Genomic DNA, 24,886 nt, shown 5'->3' with positions numbered 1-24,886 from the left:
TTACCCAGTAGAACCATCTCCACTCCCCCCCCACTCCACTGCATCCTGTTCTGCGGGTTCTGCCAACCCACTTGGGTGGATTTGAGAGAGGCACCAAGGACATGCAAGAAGGGGGGGGAGCCCTGTTGCACTGTTGGGAGTCTTTGCTCTGGCTTCCACTCGTGCACTGGGTTAGTTCAATCTAGCCTACTATGTCACAGGTGGAGAAACCTGTGGTCCTCAGTAGTTTCTGGACCCCAACTCCAATCAGTCCCAGATCTATGTGACTTTTCAGATGCATGCAGTTTAAGTGTCAGATTTTACGCTATTTGTGCAGCAAATACACACATTTCTCAATACAATAGTGTTAGGTATCCATTTCCATGGATGTTTGGTATCCATTTCCACTATGCCAAAATTAACCCTGTCTCCAACTATAAGCAATCAATTTATTTATTGTTCTACCCTGGTAACAATTCCAAGAAATCGACACACAAAAACCTTTTCACAGCAAGGCACAATTCACATGATATGTGCAAAGTCCTTCACTAGATCTTTATTTTCTAACTATTCCACTGATATTAATCCCATTAATTTCAGTGGAATTGCTGCTGGCAGAAGACTCCCAGAATTAGATTGAAAGTATTACTCAGGCTAGTTGTTTGAATCAAAAGTATTATCCTGGCTAGTTGTTCATGAATAATTGCACCTGACACTGAACTGTAGCTCCTGAACGTAACAGACATTTAATATCAAAGCAATGCTATCAAACATTGCCTTGTCCTTCACTCTACAAGCTGTTTATTGTGTTCCATGCCTTTGAAATCTCAACAGAAGAACCGCAGGCAAGTAAGAATGCAGAAGCTTGGAGATCATCAAATTTGCATCCTCTCTGGTACAACAGCAATAATTGTTCTTGGACTTTTGTTCTCAAAACACAGGAATTTGACATCAAATAACTGATGCAGCAAATATTCCACTATGCATCCTCTTTTCCAAATACTTAAAGTCTTTTGTTGACAATAGGGACTCTTGAAACTACAGCAGATATGAACTGTAAGCAATTATAAGTATAGAAATGTCAATATAGCCCTTACCTGTAGTCCCATGCCTATGGGTGGCTGTTTCTCAAGGACCTTCATCTACATGCAATACTGAGGCTTTTCTATAGCTCACAAATTCTTGCTGGAATCCTGAGTTTTTGTTTTATTTTAAAATAAGGCTTCTTGGCCTCACAGATGGGGAAAAATAAATTTGAAAACAAGTCGGTAGTATGATCTAAAGATCAAGCAGCTATTAGATACATAAAAAGGTCAAATCCATCATACTTTTCAGGTCTCCCTTTTTTGTCTATTTGGTCTTTTGAGGATCTGACGAGATTTTTTTACATTTGGAAGTAAAAAATAAGTAAAACAATAACAGAGTCTGGACATTTTAAAAATATAAGCAATAAATGTCTGGTATTGAATGGTGTCATGCTGAAAATTTCTCCTGGCCTTTTACATCTTTATTTTTCTACCATCCTCCATCAATTCATGAAAAAAGAAATTGAATTTGAAATTTTGGGGAAAGAACATTTTGGCAAAATTCTCATGGGTAGGGTTTTTGTTGCATTTACATTACTTTTTTATATTAATTTATTTATTTGGTTTTTCAAATTAAAAAAATCCAGAGATGTATCAAACATAAATCATAAAGACAAGATTCCAAGGAATTCCCTGGACTTCCATCTTCCCCTTTGTTATTATTAATCATTTCCTCCTGCATCTTTTATGATAATCGAAATCCTTTACATCTCCATTGTGTCCAGAGTTCAGCCTTAAACTACAAGTGATATTTCAATCCTACTAACAATTTTAACTGTTTACAATGGTCTTTAAGATAAGTTATAGTTTTTTCCCATTCCTTGTTAAAATTTTGGTCTTCCTGATTTCTGACTCTTCCGATCATTTTAGCTATTTCAGCATAATCCATCAGCTTCAGCTGCCATTCTTCTCTGGTAGGAACTTTATCTTCTTTCCATCTCTGAGCTAATAACATTCATGCAGCCATGGTCGAATACATAAATAGTCTTTTTCTGCTCCCTTGGGATTTCGGCACCTGCACTTACATTACTTTCAAGCTGGCAGACAGATCTTTGTTAGTGCCTTTTCCTTCATTCTTCAAATCACCATCTCTCCAGTGGTCTGAAGACAGATACATCCTCAGCTGGGGTATCTTATAAGCACAGGAAGGTGGAGAAACTACTTACTGTGTTCCTGACATTTGTTCATATTTTAAAAGTGAAGCCTTTTATTTATTTTTTAATGAGTATGTTTTGTTTTTAGGGTGGAAAGTAGGGCTTCTTTTAAAAACAAAGCCAGTGACTGCACCAATCTGAGGTGCTTGGTAGCCAGCTGCCTAGGACCTCCTATGCTGCAGTTAAAGTTCAGAGGAAGATGTCATGAGATAACTTACCAGTATCTCATGGGGCTGTTTTAGATCAGGAAGTGCAGGCAGTAGGACAGACTGCAGAGTGCTATGGAAGTGTTTAATGGGGGGGGGACACACAACCCCACATTGACTGACATTTAAAAGATCTCAGTGGTAGATGCAAAAATGAATAAATATGGAAGCATATTTTCCAGAAGAAAACTTTCAAGAATTTAGAGGATGGGTTTCAGCAAAGCAGTTGTTTTGGCTGCTCAATAAGATGTCTACTTTGCTCACCCTAGAATTGCAGCAAAGTGAAACAAGGCATCCTTTAAAATGGTCTCTGGTTCTCTTGATTGTAGTTGTGATGGCCACAAATGGATTCTCTCTCTGCTCCACTTTGATGTCCCTCAGTCTTTTACAGAGCTCTTCTTTTGTGGATAACTTATTCATGTATCCGCTATAAAGTTTATAATGACATCTGCAAACTCCCACTGAAGAAAGTTCAGCTTTAAGGTCTCAAATACTTTCCCATCAAAACTATTCCTGGATGACAGATTTGCTCAATAGCATTTTCTGCCAGAAAGTTCACTGAGCAATGAGTCTTCTTTTCAATAATCACTGAACCTAAAGAAACAGACATCCCCCAAAACTTAATTACTCATCTTCCAAAATTATTCACAATCCCACATTTTTATTTACACACACACACACACACACACACACACACACATTTTACTTTGCCAGTTGCCTTATATATATAAAAGTATTATAAATCAGATATACACTTTTAAAATGCCCAGCAGATTGTACAGCAAGAATCCAGCACTCATTTAGGAATCAGAAACCATGGCTGGATTTTTCAAAAGCACCGAGCTCCTATTTTGTCTCACATTGGCAAGTTATAAGAACTCAGCATGTGGGATAAATGCAATCTAATTGCAGTTACTAAGCTACAGGCTGTCTGAGGCCAAGGGAATCATCCCATCTTTGATAATTATTTGGTCTACAATTCATCTAAAAATCAATAATATTAACCCAAGGGAATGGCCTATTCCATTGCAAAGACATGCTTATACAACAGATGTCATTGTGGGAACCAGCACTTTAATATCTAAACGCTCTGGAACCAATTACTGAAGGGTATTTCCCTAATCCCGCTTGTCCATATGACCTGCCACTTGTTCACAAGCCTCTCCCCCTCCAGATACACAGGACATTTGTGCAATAAATGCCTTTTGTTCAGAGTTGGCTGTGCTTTTGTGTCCTATTTTGTAAGCGCCCCGTCTTCTTGGTGATAGCAAACTGTTTGCTTCTATGTTCATGAAAGTTAATCTTTTAATAAACTATTCCACCAAACAGCTAAATAAATTTGTTAGCATCCTGCTTACAGAACATCAGAAATCTGACAAGAAAGCATTTCCTTGAGTCTGTTTCGCCAAGAAAGATTAAACATAACCTACTGTAGCATGAACAGAAACATCACAGAACACAGTTTTTCAGGAAATAAATAAATAGGGCAGTCATGTATATTCCACCAATTTGGATCTTGAAACTGAATCCCCATATCATACCTAGAATAAAATAAAAAAAATTCCTTCCAGTAGCACCTTAAAGACCAACTAAGTTAGTTCTTGGTATGAGCTTTCGTGTGCATGCACACTTCTTCAGATACACTGAAACAGAAGTTGCCAGATCCTTCTATATGGTGAGAAGGTGGGGAGGGGTATTACTCAGAAGGGTGGTGGGAATAGGAGATTGGCAGATAGCTGAGATGAGCCTGTTGACTACTCTTAACGACTGTAATAGGTCTTACAGGAAAAGGCAAGGGGTGAAAAGGTGAGAAATGGCTTAGTCATGTATAATGGGATAAGAATCCAATGTCTTTGTTCAAACCAGGTCTCTCCATGGTTTTAAATTTGGTAATGAGTTGCAATTCAGCAGCTTCTCTTTCCAGTCTATTTCCTTTGGAATTTCAGAAATAGACTGGAAAGAGAAGCTGCTGAATTGCAACTCATTACCAAACTTAAAACCAAGAACTAACTTAGTTGGTCTTTAAGGTGCTACTGGAAGGAATTTATTTATTTTTGACTACGGCAGACCAACACAGCTACCTATCTGTAACTGATACCTAGAATAGTCTTGGAAATTCATAACTGATCAGTTCTTGGAAAATGCACTCAAGAGATAGAGAGGGCAGAAGACTCCAGCAAACTCAGATTGCAGACTTGTGACCCAGATGGCATGTTGAGTCCATTTCTGAATCTGCAGTCCAGCAGATTCTTTTAGGAAGCAGTCTGAGGGCTGCATCACTGCTTCCAATCCTGAAAAATATATTTCTGTCTTTGGCATTTGAAAGAAATAGTAATCCAGAACCCAAGAACCTGGAGCAGTTGACACGGGAGGTGTCATTTCTATCACAAAATTTTAATACTTTAAAATCATGCCACGAGTCTCCCTGGAGCAGTGGCATTTGATGACGTTCTCTCACTTTCAGGGCTGCTCCCATCTAGTTGCTGATCAGGAATATAAATAATAATAATAATAATAATAATAATAATAATAATAATAATAATTTATTTATACCCCGCCCATCGGCTGGGCTTCCCCAGCCACTCTGGGCGGCTCCCAAAAAAAATATTAGAGGGAAATGTTAGAGGGAACCTGCAAGCCTTCCGATGGCATTGGCTGGGGAAGATGTCATGCTCCCATCTGCCCCAACCAGCATGAAGACTTGTCAGGGAAGATGGGAACTGTAGTCCAGCTATGCCTGTAGGGCTACAATTTCCCCGCCCCTACAATACATCATAATATCAGCCACATGTACGAAATGCATTGCTGTGTTCTTTAAAGAGCAGCGATTACATATAGCTGGGTCAATCACATTATAGCATGTGGTTAAACTGAAGAGGTTTTCAACATCTAGCATGACTATTGCAACCCCGTTAGTTGGCTCTCAGGATATTTTAACATCGTTTATTTTCTGATAGGCCAGGGTTGGTATTAAATCAAATGATTTCAAGCAGGACTATGATGGACATGCTTTCAAATGAAAGAAAAGTGGTGAGCAATATAGTTCCTGGAGTTTAACACGCTCTGGTCAGGAGGTCACATATGCTAAGGAGGCTTATTTATGTCCCTATTAAAGACCCAATCGGTGGGAAGCTGGATTGAAGCAATATGACTCACCCTTCCAAATAAAGAATGCATTGTTGCTACACCATACATGTTTTGTTTCTGGATAGTTAATGTTACAATGTAGGAACTGCAGGTGACGCTCAGAGTTCCCCCCATGCCTTCAGGAAAAACAGGGCACACAAAGCTTCATCAGAAGAAATGCATCCCCAAACCTGCCCAGATTTTCTGTGGAACATGCTTCATTAAAAACTTGGGCAAAGTGGATATTTTATGAATGAATGAACAAGTGAACATTTGAGCTTGTATATTTTACTACCTGTTTCTTAATTATGCATTGGTATTTCAGGTACAGTGTGACAATGAACAAATGGCCAGCAGGCATGGTGTAAAATGAGGAAGACTTTAAGCGGCCAGAGGGAAACTATCTGAAGGAACTGAGCTACATGACTAAGAACTGTGGGTGCTTTATAAGCTTCAGCTCTTTGAGGTCCATATTGCCAGTCACTGTATGTAAGAGGAATCCCCAGAAAAAGGTGGTGTTTGCACACAACACAGCTTGGACCACACAGACCACATCTTCCTCCAGTGTTTCATAGATACAAATAAGGACACTGGAACACATGAGTGCCTGGACCTAGAAATGTAGTTGGGCAGCTCAGCAGTACAGCCCAGTAAGCAGTGGTGGGCCAACACACCACTGTGCGTCAAACAGAAAACAAGAACTAAAGGAACAGACTACATGTTAGGATAAACACATTCAATGCCTGCCCTATCCTTACGCAAAGTGAGGCAGCTGCTTCAAGGCAACTGATTTTGAGTGTCATCTAAGGGAGGAAAACTGTCAGTTAATTTATTATTGTTGCATTTTATTTTTTACTTCCATGGAGATGTGCTTTGGGGTTTTCCTGTGTCAGGTGAGAAAATAATTATGCCAGCCATGGGTACAATGGAACTTGACTCGGGGGAGGGGGACATCATTTACCGTTCTGCCTCAGACAGCAAAATGTATTGAGCTAATGCTGAATGCACATTTCTTAAGAAGCATGCTTAACTTTTATTCTGAAGCGGGCAGGGAAGAGCTGCACAGTTCTGATCTAGAACATGCCCCTAATCCAGGGCAAGGCCCTGAAACACTTGCTTGGCACAAATCACCATCTTTTAGCTGTTTACTCCATACAGTGCTGTTTTCAGTAAGTCCACTCACCTTATCTGGTGAGCAGTGTTGCAGCCAGACGATGGGCCCTGTGGTAATCTGGAGAAGGGACCATGGTTTGACTGACTGACTGCCGGCAATTGGGTGAGCCAGTAGCCTTGGGCAGGCCTGCCCTGGAGGGTGGGTCCGGCTGGCCAATCAGCAGTGGGGGGATAAATTGTGACCCGGCCCGACAGTCCCACCTTCTGCCCTTCTTTTGCAGTAAGGGTAAACACATACAGTCATTGCCCAGCCATGGAAGGTCTACTGTGTTTTGTCTGTCCCACCACTACCCATTAAGTTGTAGAGGGATTCCTGCTTTCCTTATCCCTTTTATATTCCTACTGACACAATTCCATTTCAAATAAATAACACATTTCCTAACCTTTTATCACCTACAGTAGCTGGGTTTCATTATAATTTTCTTATAATTCATTATACATTAAAATTTTATTATAATTTATTATCTGTTATAATTTAATTATAATTTATTATACATTATATTAGAATTTATATACATTTTAATTTATTAAAACTTTCAGTGATGTAAAAGAATGGGTTTATTTGCAAGTTGTTTATTTAACAGTACTTAGTTTGATAACGGCTTAAATATATTACTTTTGCTTTGAAGATATTTCTTTTAATTATATCATTGTTACTTTATAGAGGTGCTATAACCTTGTTCTAGTTCCTATTTCTACACTGAACTATTAGCCAGTTTCTCTGTCCATCTCCACCCCTGTTAAATCACATGCCGTTCAGACCTGATGTCTTCTCAGATCAGAGTTCTCCACCCCACAGTTACCTGACAGGCTTCAGGTTTTCTCTCTGATCAGGGATTTGGTTATTCTTCGTGCTAATTACTAAATGCTGACATTCTGGTTTCAGCTATCCTGAAGGGCTGATGGTGGAGACTTCTTTCTCTTTCAGGAATGCTCTCTTGAGGTACACTAGTTCAATGAGTCTACATCTCAGGCTCAGGCTTGGACTTAGGGTCCAGGCAACATATCCATGCCTTCAACTGCTGGTTCTTATAATAATAATAATTTATTATTTGTACCCCGCCCATCTGGCTGGGTTTTCCCAGCCACTCTGGGCGGCTTCCACAGAAACCAAAAAACACTAAAATATCATACATTAAAAGCTTCCCTGAATAGGGCCGCCTTAAGATGTCTTCTGAATGTCAGGTAGTTGTCCATCACCTTGACATCCAATGGGAGGGCATTCCACAGGGCGGGCGCCACCACCGATCTTCTGATCTGGCTGATTTCCCCTCCTGACTAATGACAATATGTTGTTAAATTCCATGAATATAAAGGCAATGAACCCAATAGGCATATTAACATGCCTGCCGAACCAAATAGAGATACTTCTTTGAAAAGGTGGGGTATGGTGTCCTAATCACTCTTCTAAATGCCACATTTCATGAGATATGGAATCTGGTAACTCTGCAGCTCTGATTCACTGTGAGAATTATTTAGGAAACATCCAATATTAAATATATAATACCTGCCAAAGTTTGGTTTCTATCGGTGTGACTTCCGTATGAAGATCATTGTACTTGCAGTATGGCTGCTCCGCCATCCTTGTGTCGCCCGACCCCACTTATTATCAAGCCTGTTGCCTTTGGTTGGTCAGGTTGTGCATTGGCCAAGTGCCCTAGTAGCTTAGAAGGTCCGTTCCCCAGTGGTGGCACCACTTTGGAAGGAGAGCCAAGTTTGGTTCCAATCCAAGATGGCTGCCATCTTCATTTACCCAAAATGCAGTGCCCCAGCATATAGCTCTATGAAGTGGAAAGGATCTGAGCTTGGCTCCTATTCACAAGTAACACTGCCACCTGTCCGCCATGCATATGAATGTTCATAGGCCTAGCAGGGAATACACTGAGTAGTGTTGCTGCTTCCATGATGCAAGAAACAAATACTTCATGGCTGAATTGGGGAGTGTGTGTTTGTGTTGGGAGGGTGGGGCCCCACCAGCAGCACTGTGCTGTTGGTCTCCTGCCTAGCAACTCTCATTTTCTCTTCCTTCCTTCAGTTGTTCCCTATGTCATTTCTGGATCTACATTAATACCAGTCTATCATATATTTTATATGTTACAGTATGTTGATCTATCGCTAACATGGCCTTAGACTGACATAACCTGCAGCTGACCTCAGGTCAGTGAGAAACAGCTTGATAGAAAGCTAGGAATTTGGAGTCACTGAGTCTGCTAGGAATTGCCACTTTGCCTCAGGTGAACAGATGCTACACATTTTATTACCTGTGAATCAAAGGTTGTGTAACTTGGCAAGCTGATTTGTGTGAATTTGTGATACTGGAGGATATATAAGTCTCTGGCTAATACCTTCATCTACTGAGATGAGTCCTTCGAAGATAAATAAGTTTCTGCCTGTACCATCTGAAATCTCTGCATGTCTGTATGCCTGTTTGTGTGTATAGTTTCATTGGACAAAAAGAAATCAATGGAGCCTGTAAACCAGAAAGCCTGAGGATCCTTTAATAATTGAACAAACTAGCTAAACCTTAAGATACCAAACATTGGCATAATATGCGTTTGTTGAGCATTCTATCATACCTTGATCATTCTGAGAGCTTATTTATATAATGAGGTAACACATAATGCCTACTTTATTTTGTAAGCAGGACTGTATGGACTTGCTCTGGAATAAGAGTGATGGTGGTTGATGGGTGTACACTGAGAGTCAACTCACCCAAAGCTGTGGCCCCTGGTTGGTCCCAGGAGTACATGGTTTCTTCCTCCTTGAGATCGAACCAGATGGTGATCTTCAGAAAGGGTGGAATCTACAAGGGGGACACTTTGCTAGCAGACAAAGGAAACTAGCTCTTCAGCCACAAAGAAAAGCACCACTATAATAGTCTATTTTGTTGAGTGATTCTGTTTCTGTTTAAGACCAGTTTAAAATGGCATTCCAGAACAGGAGGGGGATGACCTACAATCTTGGCTACAATTTAGAAATAGAACATTTAGTGTCACAAGTCATTCCACTTTATGATGTGTATTTCTGCATGTGTATTTTTTTTTATGTTGAGAAATTGTTCCGAATGTAGAAGAATAGCATATAAAGACTTAATTTTGCCATCCTTCCTGAATCCAGGTAGCTGTTCATCTACCATAACTTTACTTATTTCAAACCATTATCCAGTGGTCACATGACATTATCCACAGATTTCCAGTCCTAAATTCAGGGCCTCCACCGCACCTTCAGCTACAGGGGTGGGGTGGTGGAGGAGAGGAACACTTTTACTTCCACTTCCCAGGGCTCTCATGGGCCCATGCCATGCCAAGAGTCTATTTTCTTTTACCCAGCAGCCATTGCTGAAAAGTGCTTGCAGCCCCCAGCTGCAGCACACAAGCATGGCTGCAGCACACACGCAGACACTGCATATTCCTCTTAGGAGGGAAGGTTGGTGCATTTGGGACTTGCTAGTTTAGACCCTGATGTTGGGAAAGATGGAGGGCACAAGGAGAAGGGGATGACAGAGGATGAGATGGTTGGACAGTGTTCTTGAAGCTACCAACATGAGTTTGACCAAACTGCGGGAGGCGGTGGAAAACAGAAGTGCCTGGCGTGCTCTGGTCCATGGGGTCACGAAGAGTCGGACACGACTAAACGACTAAACAAGTTTAGATAAAAGGTAAGTAAGAAGTTACGTGATAGAAGTTTGTAAAATTATGCATGGCATGCAGAAAGTGAATAGAGAAAAGATTTTCTCCCTCTCTAATTACACTAGAACTAGTGGACATCCAGCGAAGATGAATGTTGGAAGATTCAAGACACATAAAAGAAAGCATTTCTTCATGCAGTGCATAGTTAGAATTGCTCCGACAGGAGGCGAAAATCATGGAATCATAGAGTTGTAAAGTTGAAAAGGACCCCATGATGCAGGACTATGCAGCTGTCACGTACAGGAATCGAACCTGCAACCTTGGCATTATCAGCACCACGCTCTGACCCAGGCTTCCTCAAACTTGGCCCTCCAGATGTTTTTGGCCTACAATTCCCATGATCCCTAGCTACCAGGACCAGGGGTCAGTGATGATGGGAATTGTAGTCTCAAAACATCTGGAGGGCCAAGTTTGAGGAAGCTTGCTAACCAACGGAGATGTCCACCAGCTTGGATGGCTTTAAAAGAGAACTGAACAAATTAATGGAGGACTTTATTCTACCTGCAAGGTCAGAGGCACATGCCCAGCTTGCAGGCTACTCACAGGTATCTGGTTGGCCACCGTGAGAACACAACGCAGTACTAGACGGACATTGGCTTGGTCCAACAGGTTCATCTCAAGTTCTTATTCTAATTTAAAACATGGTAATGTGTTTATTTATTATTTTATATATGAAACTTATATATTGCTCTTCATTTGAAGATCACAGGGTGGTTTACAATGTAAGGTGGCTCTGTATGAATGCACCCAACAGGAAGCTCTGTGCACCCCCACCCACTCCCCACTGCAGATTAACGTAGAGGGAGAGACAAGCAAATGGTCAGTAGCAATTATTATTATTATTATTATTATTATTATTACACCCCACCCATCTGCTGGGTTTCCCCAACCACTCTGGCTGGCTTACAGCACATACAAAATTGTAAAACATTAGACATTAAATCCTGATACAGGGCTGCCTTCAGATGTCTTCTTAAAGTCGGATAGTTGCTTATCTCCTTGATATCAGATGGAGAGCGTTCCACAGGGTGGGTGCCACTACCAAGAAGGCCCTCTGCCTGGTTCCCTGGAACTTCACTTCTCACAATGAGGGAACCGCCAGAAGGCCCTTGGAGCAGGACCTCAGTGTCTCGGCTGAATGATGGGGGTGGAGACGCTCCTTCAGGTATACTGGGCCGAGATGAGAATGTGGAGGGTTGAGTGCTCTGATGGTGTTTCCTGCTTGGCAGGGGGTTGGACTCGATGGCCCTTGTGGTCTCTTCCAACTGTATGATTCTATGATTCTATGAGTGGACCACCTTATTTGGTGCACCCCTTAAAGCTCCTGCCAATAAAACCAGCACTGCTGGGCTCTCTTGTTGATCTTAATAGATGGGAAGATACAGAGAGGGCAAACAGGGTGAAAACTATTTAGGGCTTTATCCAAGCCAATTAGTTATTTGATTTATTCGTTTATGAGGTTTTACTGTGGCCTTGCCAATCATTATAGATTCTCAAAGCGTGTACATTATAAAATTGCAACGATCAAATAAAAAAAAGCCCATAAAATATAATCAAACAATTAAAACTTGAAAAACAGATAAAAGCAAGCCAATGAATAAACAGACAGCAGAGAGGAAATAAAAGCATGTTTGCGTCTGAGAGCACAACAGAAAATGAAGGTCTACGACAGCAATCCTATTTGAACCCTGGATACACTTTGAACAGGGTGGCTTTTTAAAATCCGCAGTACTTCCAGAAAGATGAAAAAATGTGGGTTTGTTTGATCCCTGTTAGTCGAATTCTGTACAAACGTACTCAGAATTAAATCCCACTGAGTACAATAAGGCTTACTCCTTGGCAAAGGATTGCAGTCTGTGTAATTTATATTTGCACTTTCTAATACCGTGGGCTGTATAGGTATATTTAGAGTATACCTCCCCCCTGGGGGGAAAAACCTGGACATGACTTACTTAGGTCCATTAATTTTAGTGGGTCTACTCTGAGTTCAACCCCGAGGCAATTTTCAAAGTATAAAAGTTTGGGGCAGTTGCACTCAGAGAGCAGGCTAAAACTGTGAGCAGACTCTCAGAAGCCAAATTGTCAATGTTATATTAAAAATGTATAATAAGACGCATGAACATGAAAGCTGTGACAGAAAGGGGGAAGAAAAAAGAAGAAAAAACCAGGCTAACTGCAAGGATTTCAATGAGCTTGTCAGATTTTCAACACCTTTTTATGGTTCAAAAGCTATTAAGCTCTCTTTCCACGTTCTGTCTGCTTTCTCTGACACTAGCCTTAACTACAGGGGACAATAACTGCATAATAGACGGTACAAAAAGAACTCCGAGTAAGGAAAGGAAGTCCAAAACAAAGAAGTCAGCATTCCAAATTGACAAGGATTTCCACTTTGAAGCAGAGTTGAGCATGCACAAATAATGAAGCAACTAAATAAAGGGACACACAAAGAGGTTTCCACCCGATGAAAACTTTTTGGAAACAAGTAATAAAAATTATAATAATTATCAAATAGAAACAGCAGCGGTGGTTTAGTTCCAAACAAGAGTTTTCAAAGCTGCTTCTGACTGGGGGTTGTAAACTCAAAATGGAAGCCAATCATGCGAATATCACTGGAGATGTAAATAATATTGCCCAGTGCTTCAAAGATGGAAAGGAGAGGAGCAACTGTGAAGGAAGACTGTGTGAGCCTGCAGAGGATGTAAAATATGCACCATACCTAAATTTCAATTTTGCTGACTGTTTTATGCTACTTTTGTTATCTTGCGTTGTTTTAGTTTATTATGTTTTGCCTGTATTTGCACTTCAGTTGTTTTAGTCTTTCTGGTATACTATCATGTGAATATGATTGAAGGATGGTTTAAAAATACTTGGAGTAGATATAAATGAACTGTTATATTCACTCTGTCTATCCACCCCCACCCCTAGAAGAACCTCAGAGAGTCAATATCCTCTTACTTCAGAGTAGAGTGGATGGGGCCATTGCTACAAGAGCTCAGACACGTTTTTCATCACTGGATTCCTCCCCTGGGCTTGTCTTTTATCCTGTTTTCTCCCCCGACTTTCCTTATGTTCCGCCAGTCTCGTGCTATAGACTCACCACTGGAGTTTTCCTCCATAAATAAAATCAGCACCCACCCACGGCTTTCAGTTTTTATTTACTTAGCATACAGATCTGAAGCAATCCAGTTTGCTTTGTGGTGCTATGGATAAAAGTTAGCAAGCCTCACTGTTGGTAAACAATTCAACTGCTTTTGGCCCATTGATAGCTCCCAGCCAAGAGAATTATTAATGTGCATTCTGCTGTTGCATTGGTACCTTCAGTAAGGTCAAAACAGGGCTACATTATTTATGTTTTATGGGAAGATGTATTTAATGTTTGTAAATCCATTTGGATAATAACATTGATTTTAATGGGCTGATAAATGCATGTGTCTTTTAATGTCCATTACAATAACGATCGCCTGGAGTCTATACAAAAATCAACGTTTACTTGTTGATTAGGCTCATCCTTTGGCGGGATTGCTACTTAACCAAAGTTCTCAAAAAGTTTCTAAACTCTCCATAAAGCTTGAGAACCTTTTGATAAAGTGTTTGGCAACCAGTGAAATAGCAGTGGTTCTTTTTGCTAGGTCTAGTGGTTGAGTTCTAACCAATTCTGTCTAGACTACCTAGTGATCACATCAGAAACCGGGGAGGCTTCTGTAAACCTGGGACTGTCCCTGGATATTAGGGACACTTGGAGGGTCTGTTGAGGTATAAACCTTTAGGACAGAGTTGGGGAACTTGTGGCCCTTCAGTAGGTTCATGGACTAGAACACCCATCATCCCTGACCATTGGCCAGGCTGGCTGGGACTGATGGGAATTTAAATCCACTAATTTCTGGAAGGCCATTGGCTCCACCTTTGCTGAGTACACTAGCTTAGTAAATATAATGAGTATTGGGAGACCACACAAGGCTCAAGTTAACTCATTCCTGGCACAGGGTGCAATAGCACGTGACATTGTTTCAGCTGATTAAATGCAAAAAATAGGGCACCCGTCTCTGAAAGAGATCTGAGTAGTTTCTAAGCCAGAGACATATTGGAAGTCCCTTCCTTTTCCGCCTCCAGCTGGCAGATTGTCAGCTCCAGCTGCATGATAATTAGCATATCTTTTTTTTCTCTTCAAAATCATGGCAATAATCTTTCCATGACTTTTCTACTAAATCCGCATTTTATTGCCAATATAGAGGTGCCTGAAGGAATTGAGAATTTATCCGAACCCATAAATCACAGCACACATTGGACAGCACTTTAATAATGTCAACTCTATCAGGGAAAATAAGGAAATCTCATGTAAGAAGTGGGAGCCTTCTCCTGTATTTCTATGATGCCAACAATGGATTTAGAAGAAAATAATCTTCTCCAGTCACCTGTTTTTCTTAAATGATTGTGTTTTTTTTGACCAACTTGTTCACTTAGCCTTATCAATATTGTTGTTCAAAGACGTGGATTGGACAGCTAAGGGCATGTTCAGATGACGAGCTTGTTGATGGGCATAGCCAAATGTATATATTTATTGTATCTTCTGCAGATACATTTGTGCTCAAAAAGTTCACAGAAAATAAACACAGTGTATAATCAAATTATATAATAAAAAAGTTCTGATATCACAATTTTTGTTCTTGTTTTTATGTACTGTATTTATTTATTTTGTATTTTTATTTTGTGAGATCTATGGATGAAGGGTGGCATACAAATTTAATAATAATAATAATAATGCTAAAAATTCAACAATAAATCTTAACCAATATGCCAATAAACAATATTCATCACCTTTGCAGCCTAAAGTAGCCCCAAAGGTGATGACATTGCTGCCCCATTCCTCCCCCACCGCTGCAAAAAAGCCAGCTCCATTATGGTAGACTAATATGGCTGGAAGGTGTGATAAGGAAGATGGAAACAGTGTCGCTCTCTCCACACAGTTTTTTCTGATAGCAGAAGTTTTGAGATATCATAAATAAGCTCAAGATATGGCTTGAGAAACTCATGCTGCCATGGGGCCAGTTCATACATCTGAAGCCTTCTTTGGATGAAGCTACATGGAGGAAACAGCCTCTGCCCTGGCATACCCTATTATGATGGCCACTTCCCCAGAAGCGAAGCTAGCTGCTCTGGCACCCCGGAGCAGCGCACATGCTGTGCACCCATGGGCGGAGCCATGGGGGTGGGACAAGCATCCCAGGGGGCGAACCACCCATGGGGGAGGATTGAGCAGCCCAGGGGGAGGGAGGGAGCCATGCCACTTTGCCAGCAGCCTTCCTCCCTTCCCTCTTCCTTTTGACAGCTCGGGGAGGCTTCACCCCCCCCCCCGGAAGCAGACTGGGAGGGATGGCAATGGCGCGCCACCCTCCCGTGACTCCCAAGCCCCTGCCGAGCTGTCAAAACAAAGGGGAAATGGGGGGAAGCTGCCTGCAAGGTGGCGCAGCTCCATCCCTCCCCCTGACGGCTCGGGGTAGGCTTGGGAGTTGTGGGCAGGCAACGCAAAGAATGTCACCCCTCTCAGAAATTCTTCTCTCCTAACCCTAAGCAATGATTGGGAATGAATATAAACACTGAGAGGGGCTGAAAGCCTCTTCTGTGAAAACATTATCTAGCCTGGCGATGGCGGACTCAAATTAAGCCTTGCCTGCACTGGGGAACCAGCAGTGCAGATCCAGTCAAAGTGTCTATATTCTGTTGAAGCAATTACTCTTGGCCAGGAGTCCAAAACCCATTTCTGGGAATATTCCTAGTAGAAAAATGTGGTTAACATCCAGATTCCTAACAAGCAGGGGTAGAAAAATGTCAACAATGGTAAATCCAACTGTGATTCCAAGCTGGCAAAGTTGCTTGAAACCGCTCTCCATTAGCATTTGCCTATTTCCAGCCTTTAATAATAACATGCTTATTTCAGATTATATCATATGCTTCTCTGCCTGTACACATGCACACATAGGCTAATTTTGTAGCTTACATTTCCACTATACAGTGGTACCTCAGGTTAAGCACTTAATTCATTCCGGAGGTCCGTTCTTAACCTGAAACTGTTCTTAACCTGAAGCACCACTTTAGCTAATGGGGCCTCCCACTGCCACCGCACCGTCGGAGCACGATTTCTGTTCTCATCCTGAAGCAAAGTTCTTAACCCGAGATACTATTTCTGGGTTAACGGAGTCTGTAACCTGAAGTGTATGCAACCTGAAGCGTATGTAACCTGAAGCTGTTCGACAGTGGAATTTGCTGCCAAGGAGTGTGGTGGAGTCTCCTTCTTTGGAGGTCTTTAAGCAGAGGCTTGACAACCATATGTCAGGAGTGCTCTGATGGTGTTTCCTGCTTGGCAGGGGGTTGGACTCGATGGCCCTTGTGGTCTCTTCCAACTCTATGATTCTATGATTCCATGATTCTATGATTCTATGTAACCTGAGGTATCACTGTAATAACCTTAGGGGAGAAGCAGAGCAAGACAGGTATCAAAAATAGAATTTTTGAAGATGGGGACATCATTTGCCCACTTCTGCAGGGACCTCACCTGATCTCCAAGAACTTCACATATTCACATATCCAGGGCCTGATGAGCTGCACCCAAGGGAACTAAAAGAGCTGGTGTGTGTTATCTCAGGGCCTCTGACTTGATGCACGCCACTTTGAGGCAACTGTAATTAATCAGTATATAAATTGTCAAAATAAAATAAATAAATATGAATTTGGACAGCAGCTCTATACTCTCCACGGAGTGAGACCTGTTGAACTCAGTAGGACTGAGAGCCAGTGTGGTGTAGTGGTTAAGAGCGGTAGACTCATAATCTGGTGAACCGGGTTCGAGTCTCCGCTCCTCCACATGCAGCTGCTGGGTGACTTTGGGCTAGTCACACTTCTCTGAAGTCTCTCAGCCCCACTCACCTCACAGAGTGTTTGTTGTGGGGGAGGAAGGGAAATGAGATTGTTAGCCGCTCTGAGACTCTTTCGGGTAGTGATAAAGTGGAATATCAAATCCAAACCCTTCTTCTTCTACTACTTCTGTGTAGACATTAGGCTTGCACAGTTGGCAAGAGTTGGCCCTGCGAGTTAATTAAACACCTCACTGCACATGTTCAAGCTTTAACGCTACTGAGATTTAGTGAGAAAAGCTTCTGTTCTTCTTTAGTCGGTGGAAATGTTTGAAGAGATGTCAACATTTTGTTTGGTGGCAATGACGATAGGCTAAGAAGATGCTCCCTATTCATCTCATTTCCAAACAATTAGTAAACCAGGCTAGGGATATATAAAAAAACTTTACTGAGATATAATTTTGGCAAAAAGATATCCTTGGTAACTGTACTGTGATATACTGGATAAATGTGTTATGCCAAATAGATAAATCAGGCCATAGTGCAGAAAGGTGATCAGTCTTGTGGGATTATAGTTATTCTTTCATTTTCAGCTAATAGCTACCAATGCTCAAGTAAGATTTCATTTTTTCATCATCTGGTACTCAGATAACTTGTTCGTCTCAACATGGAAGTTTCCCCTCTGGGTGAGTCCAAATCTTTTTTAAGCCATTTAATGTTAGGAGGTATCATCACACATGGTGATAGAGAATTCCATAGGTTAGTTGTGCATTTTGTGAATATGTGTTTGTTTGTTTGTTTGTTGTCTGTCCTAAATCCAGGGCCAAAGGGCCACCAATGTTGTATCACTCCAGAGCCGGGGGGGGGGAGGTTTACATGGTATACGAGGTCTACTCCTTGCACTCAGTTACCAGCCACCACCGGACAGGTTCACCAGGATTCATGGGTTGTGGTGTTCAGCCTGGACACTGAGGTCCAGCTCTGAAGGCCTTCTGGTGGTTCCCTCACTGTGAGGAGTGAAGTTACAGGGAACCAGGCAGAGGGCCTTCTCAGTAGTGGCACCCATTCTGTGGAACACCCTCCCATCAAATGTCAAGGAATTAAAGAACTACACAACTTTTAGAAGACATCTGAAGTCTTTAATGTTGGGCGTTTTATTATGTTCTTTTTTGTGTTGGAAGCCACCCAGAATGTCTCAGGCAACCCAACCAGATGAGCTAGGTACAAATAATAAAATTATTATTATTGGACATTAAATCTGAGCCTGCTGGACCAAAAGCTCTTGTACATGTACAAAAGCACCAGTTGAAATAATCCTAACACGTCCTTTGCATTGGGATTAAAATAAGTAAATATCCAGCACCACCAAGTTAGTCTATGTGTTATCAAAAACATATAATAAATTTAATAACACATGCCTTGCAATTTTATAAAATGGTTGCATAACCACAGATGTAAAAGAAACCTGTTAATAACATTTTAATGAACAACTAAAATTATCGTGAAATACTTTATAAGCTACAAACATCACTGAAGAAGACCAATTCATGGCCCAGACAACATTTGATATTTTTAAGCTTTTGGTTTTTTAAGATTTGTGGCCGTACACATGGTTTTATAAAGGTAAATGCTAAACGTATTATATAATGTATTTTTAGCAGACAATACAATTTGCTATATAAAGTATTCAGAAATGTATCAGTAATTACGCAGTAATTAAGAGAAGCAAAGAGAGGTAGAAGTAGTAGAAGAATAGTAATTTTTTTTAAAAAGAAACATTGCATCGATTCACCGGGCGCAATTAAGTAATAATAAAAGAAAGTGAATCTGTCTTTGCAGAGCAGATTATTATGTATAGATTTTACAATATATACTCAAACTTGGTGGTGTCTGGTAGTCTTTCCCTATCCCCAAGTGTTTGTTGTGGGTTTGATTTCCTTTCCTCCCCCTCTTAGCCCTTCTTCTGCTTCAAAATGGGGTATACTGCAGAGGTGCGAACCCTGTCCATTATGGAATTTGGTGACCCTAGGAACATTACAATCAGCATCCAAAACTGAATTGCAATGCAGTTGAGAAGAAAAGGGAGATAAACGGTAAACATCTGAGGCAAATGTGCTTGTGATATAGCGGTGTACGGACACATAAATTATTTTTAGCAAGCCTACTACTGGCAAGCAGTTCAAAAGGAACGCAAGATAGGAGGCTATGGTGGCAAGGACGGTAGATCTAAGCAAAAGAAATGTTTGTTGTGGTTGAAAATAAATTGCTATTCAGGGAATGCTTTAAGTCCCAACAAATATGCACTCAATTCCTAGAGGGGTTCCTTAATCCTATCGGAGTTTACTTTCTGCCGTAATCAAAAGTTATACTTTGGATTCAACTTGAATTAAAGGACACCCATGGCGAAGGGCTGATTCCCACCCCCTTCTCCCAATCAACAAAGAAGTGATCCAAGCAAATCAAAGGTTGCAGGATGGAGGGATGCACTAAGGAAAAATCAGACAAAATTTTCAATCAGGAACAATCAGGTTCTTGTAGATCTTTTTTCCTCCATCCCTTTCCTGCTTAACTAAATAAATACACTCACAGTTCCACTATTTTGCTACACAGGAGGAGCAGCAGGAAGCGGATGATAAAGTAACACGAGCAGCCGGGACTTTATCGAAAAAGGGAAATACAAGAGATATTGATATCATAAATTATGCAATGACAATATATGTGACCTGAAATATGTAAGGTAAGTAGATAGGCAGGCAGGTAGATCTGAGGATTTGCAATGCTGGTTACATAACCTTGTATGAACTGAAGTCTTTAAAGATGTTGCAGAGTTGCATTAACATCTCTTTAACGTCAAATATCTGCTCCTTGCCAAGGAAGTAATCGCAGGTGGGATGTGTATAGAACTCTCAGACAAAGAGAAAGACAGACTTATTTAATGAAAAGTCTTGTGTCCTACCATGCCTGCAGGTTAAACTGAGGTGTTTCTAATACTTCCCAAATCTAAAAGGGCCCTGAATGTCAGAGGGTCGAACTACACATTACATAGAAGTACTTTTCGAAAAAGTAACTGCATTGGAAGGGAGAAATGGTTTGGATCAGGGCCATGGTGCTGTGAAAGGGATCTAACCTTTTAAGCCATCAACTTATCCCCTCCTGGGGGTGGGGAGACAGGTAAGCCCCATCCTGCAAGATCGATCACATGACACTGCACGCACACACTATTTGAATTGTGATGACCATTGTGGCGTTCGTACGGAGCCGCCGGTCATCTCATGGACTATTGACCTGTACACCACTAATCCGCTGCCACCAACCAGGTCCTGCCCGGTAAAATCACTTCAGCCTCAGTCAGGTTCTCAATTAATAAAGAAGAGTGTATTTTATTTCAGACACAAACAAACTTTTACGGCATTCCAAACGTTGTTGCTCTTTACTTTCTTAGTCTTATTTTCCTTTCTCTATCTCTTCTACCTCCCCTCACTCAAGAACCCACTGCCCTGTCTCTCTATTACCAGCTGCCTACCAACTGCTTCTCCAATTGCCTTTCTTAACCAGCCAACTCACTAAAACCAACCAACTACCCACCAACAGCTCCCAACAACAATTCAAACCTCGGGCTAAGCCCTTTTATACACAGGTAGGCTCCGCCTCCGGCTTTCCTATTGGTCTATATTTTTAATCCTATCTCTCCCCCCTGTTCAGACATTTTCTAAATGAACAGGCAAACGCCACAGCCATCACCTCTGGAGGTGGACGGCCCCCTCAAATATTTTATTGGGGAGGAGGCCGAAGGGACCGCAGACCCTAGGAGTTGGCTGCTGTGTCCTGTCCAAAGCTAATATCAGATTCTGGTGATCTGGAAACTAATAACAGCAGAAACAATCACCAAAATCAGTGACAGGTTTTTGAGAGGGGTTGAGGATCAGATTTTTATGTCCAAGTGCCTGCATTTTCTTTTTCTCTCTTTCTTAGCCTAAGAGGCAGTTTCACATTTTTTTTTATCCAGATATTTCTACAACATGCCCATACATAAGCCCAAGGCACCACTTTAACTCGCTCCTGCTACTGTATCTTCCAGTCCCAGATCCAAACTATCTCTGTCTACTTCTCCTAAAATTACTATGCTGCAAAATACCACGACGGTTGAATTTCTCTACAATTGAGGCAACTCGTGAGGCTGTTAATCTGTGGACCCTTTTTGAGATTTGTAAATAGATGTTGTTGGTTGTCATTTTCAGGGCCTTTATCATTCTGACTGGTTTCCAGAGCTATAAAGTTATGGGCAGTTGCTTTGTCTCATTATCTCTTGGAAAAATACAGGGTCTGCCTTTTCCCCCCTTCTTCTTCTTATTGCTCCACTAACTTCTCCAAACACTCATTTCACTTTCAAGAAGACAGAGACAACTGAAACCATGCAGAACCTATATTAACAAAAACAAGAGAATTCCAGCAAAGTTCTAAGCGCTAAAATAAACAAAACCCAAATAGGTTCAACTGCTAGGATTTTATTTTCCCTTCTCATTTTTCAGTTTTATATTGAAGAATTTAATAAGAAAAACAGAGGGGAAGGGGCAAAGACACAATTCCCATGAAGTAATCCATTCAGACTAATCCTAGGAAAATACTTTTAAGAAGACAATGAGAGGTGTCTTGGATCAGACCAAAGGCCCACATATAGACATGAGGACAGCAGCATTCTGCCTGTTAGTGCAGACCCTCCAAATGTCCCTGCTTTCCAGGGACGTCCCTGATTTAGAGAAGCCATCCCAGTTTCTGATTTGATACTGGAATGTACCATTTTTCCTTAGGATGTCCCTATTTTCACTGGAGAAATGTTGGAGGGTATGGAGTTATCCGACCCCCGAGCCATCTATGCAATCCTGCATAGGGAAGGTTTTTAATGTTTAATGATCATTATGTTTTTATATATGTTGGAAGCTGCCCAGAGTGGCTGGGGTAGCCCGGTAAGATGTGTGGGGTATAAACAGTAAAATTATCATTATGGAATGGGACGTCCCTATTTTCATCGGAGAAATGTTGGAGGGTATGACAGTGAGTCCCAGCACCAGCTGGTATTCAGTGACATACCGCCTTCAGTACTGGAGGAACTACAGAGCCATCATAGCTGTGGCAGTCAATGACAGCCTTATTCTCAAGGAGTCTGTCTAACCCCATTTTAAAGCTACCAGGGTTGAGGGACATTACTACATTCTGAGGTAGCAAACTCTGTGCACTGTATGAAGAAATAATTCTTTTCATGTGTGCTGAATCTCCCAGCATGCATTGCATCCCCTCCGCCAACATTTCTCAGGTGGGAATACATACATCCTATTCTACCCTCCAACATTTCTCTGGTGAAAATAGGGACATCAAAAAGCAGGAACTTCCAGGATCAGATCAGAAACTGGGATGGCTTCTGTAATTCTGGGACTGTCCATGGAATATCTTGGAGAGCCTGTATGACCCAAGGATCAAAAACCTTTCCTTACGCACTTTCTCCACACACCATGTATAATTTCATGCACCTTTAGGATGACTCTTCTTACCTGCCTTTATTCCTTAGCTAAAAAACTCCAAATGTTGTAAACACAAAGGAATTCTTCCAGTCCCTTGATCTTTTGGGTTGCCCTTTGGGGGGCTCTACAATATCCTTTATGAAGGTTGGGGAGACAATACCCATGTACGCCCAGTTTTCCACAGATCTGTATAAAAGTAATTTGATATTGGTGTTTTTGTCTTAAAGGTGTAGTGAATGGCCATATTGCCACTGTTGGCCTCCTCCTTTTCCCTATTCCCGCTGATGGCAGCTGATGCAACAGCATGAATACAAATTGAATCTCTGCACCATCGTGAGGGAGAGTCTGGATGTAGAATGGCTCTCCGGATTGGGCTATATCCTCCCCATTGGTTTTCAGAGAGTTTAAAAATGAGCACTATGAGAGAAAAGCATATCGAGGAACAGGCCGTCACAACTTTAAAGAGACTGCACTAATTAATATTATCTGAGGAGATGGAAATCCATGTTCAGATCGGTTGCTTTAAAGTTACAGCACCATATGTGAGCTTCTTTCTTTCTTTTTTAAAGAGGGAAATGTATAATAACCCATGTGAATGATATTCTGGGCTGAGGGTACGCTATAATTTCAAAATAATTGCACATAAGCCTGGAATCTGAGCCGTGTATCTCTCTCAAAAGTGGAAATTTTATCCACTGCATGTGGACATTTATTAAAAATTAAACGGTGATAAATAATTCACAAGTCGCAAATCTGAATGAAGTTTCACAGTTTGGGAGGAATCTTAAGTAGCTTTTAATTATATGATTAACTGTTTCTTCCCTGCCCCCCCCCAAGGGCTGAAACCTCATCTGCCTACCCAATTATCACATGGATGTGTTTGTACTGGATCCACCTTCGCGTGGAAGCTCAAATTCCACCTTCTCTCCGCTAAGGGCAAGCTCCCGACTATTACTTGTAGCATATGGTAGCATTTTATTTCATATTTCTATTTATAAATACTTTATTATTACTTACCAAACAAACTTGCACATTACACTGCAACCTCGCTGGTTCCCAGCTATGCAATAACACTGAGCATTCTTGCATTGCGCTTGCCTCAGCAAAACGCCCAGGTACGGCAGCCATTACTATAATTATAGCCTTTTATTATATCTCCATGTGTTAATTATTAAAAAAATAAAACATGTTATAAAATCTTAATTCCTTATTATCTTTTTACAGCTAACAGCTAGAGGAGCGTAATGAACTTTTCATTTTCACTCCCAGCAATCTTATTGCATATTATAGCCGGAGCAAATATTATGCTTATGCTGAATGGACAATATTTGTCAGTTTATTCGGAAGGCTTTAAGTCTGTTGCAAAGGAAGATAGGTTTCAACCAGGAACATGGCCTGCTATGATGCTATGAAGTCCCTAAGAGCTCATCCAGTGTGACCCGTTTCCACATATATCAGTTCCTTTCTAAGTCACACAGAGCCAAGGAATACATTTTAAAACAACAAATGCTACAGCCCTTCCTGAAAAGTACCACATATGACTGCAGGGGGGAAGAATGGTACATTTGAAAACACATTCTCTTGACGTAGGAAGGAAAAAAAATGTCAAGGAGAAGACACTTTTCCACACTCTACATGCAGAGTACATAAAAAGTCAAATGTGGAGTTCCCCCTCCAGTATCAAATGCAGGTATAAAATGAAACAGGCTCAGGGTGGCTGTACTTTTTGCGGGGAGCTGAATGTGAAGTATAGTTTCAGCCTCACAGAACAACCAGATACTACCCCCCCAAGCACATAATAGAATAAAAGTTGCAGAGCTCCACTCAAGGAAGGAAGAAACGAGGAACAGTGAAGCAGTACCATACCACTTTAGAGAGTCATGGCTCCCCCCCAAAGAATCCTGGGAGCTGTAGTTTGTTAAGGGTGCTGAGAGTTGTTAGGAGCCCCTCTTCCCCTCACAGAGCTACCATTCCTATAGTTCCCTGGGAAGAGGAGAGACTATTAAACCACTCTTTGACAGGGCTTGAGGTCTCCTAACAATTCTAAGCACTCTTTTTTTAAAAAAAACAACAACTACAGCTCCCAGGATTCTTTGGGGGAAGCCATGAC

General features: G+C 41.3%; 1 long non-coding RNA gene across 1 annotated transcript; it reads left to right on the top strand.

The window, feature by feature from the left end:
- Positions 1-20,503: 20,503 nt before the first annotated feature.
- On the top strand, positions 20,504-23,520 carry LOC309533788. Its single transcript, XR_014220471.1, has 2 exons — positions 20,504-20,897; positions 23,004-23,520. It is a non-coding gene; the product is annotated as an uncharacterized lncRNA (long non-coding RNA).
- Positions 23,521-24,886: the final 1,366 nt, after the last annotated feature.

Source organism: Podarcis vaucheri, assembly GCF_965113315.1.
Source record: "Podarcis vaucheri genome assembly, chromosome: 6".
NCBI lineage: Eukaryota > Metazoa > Chordata > Lepidosauria > Squamata > Lacertidae > Podarcis > Podarcis vaucheri.
This window is presented reverse-complemented; position numbering and strand designations above follow the sequence as displayed.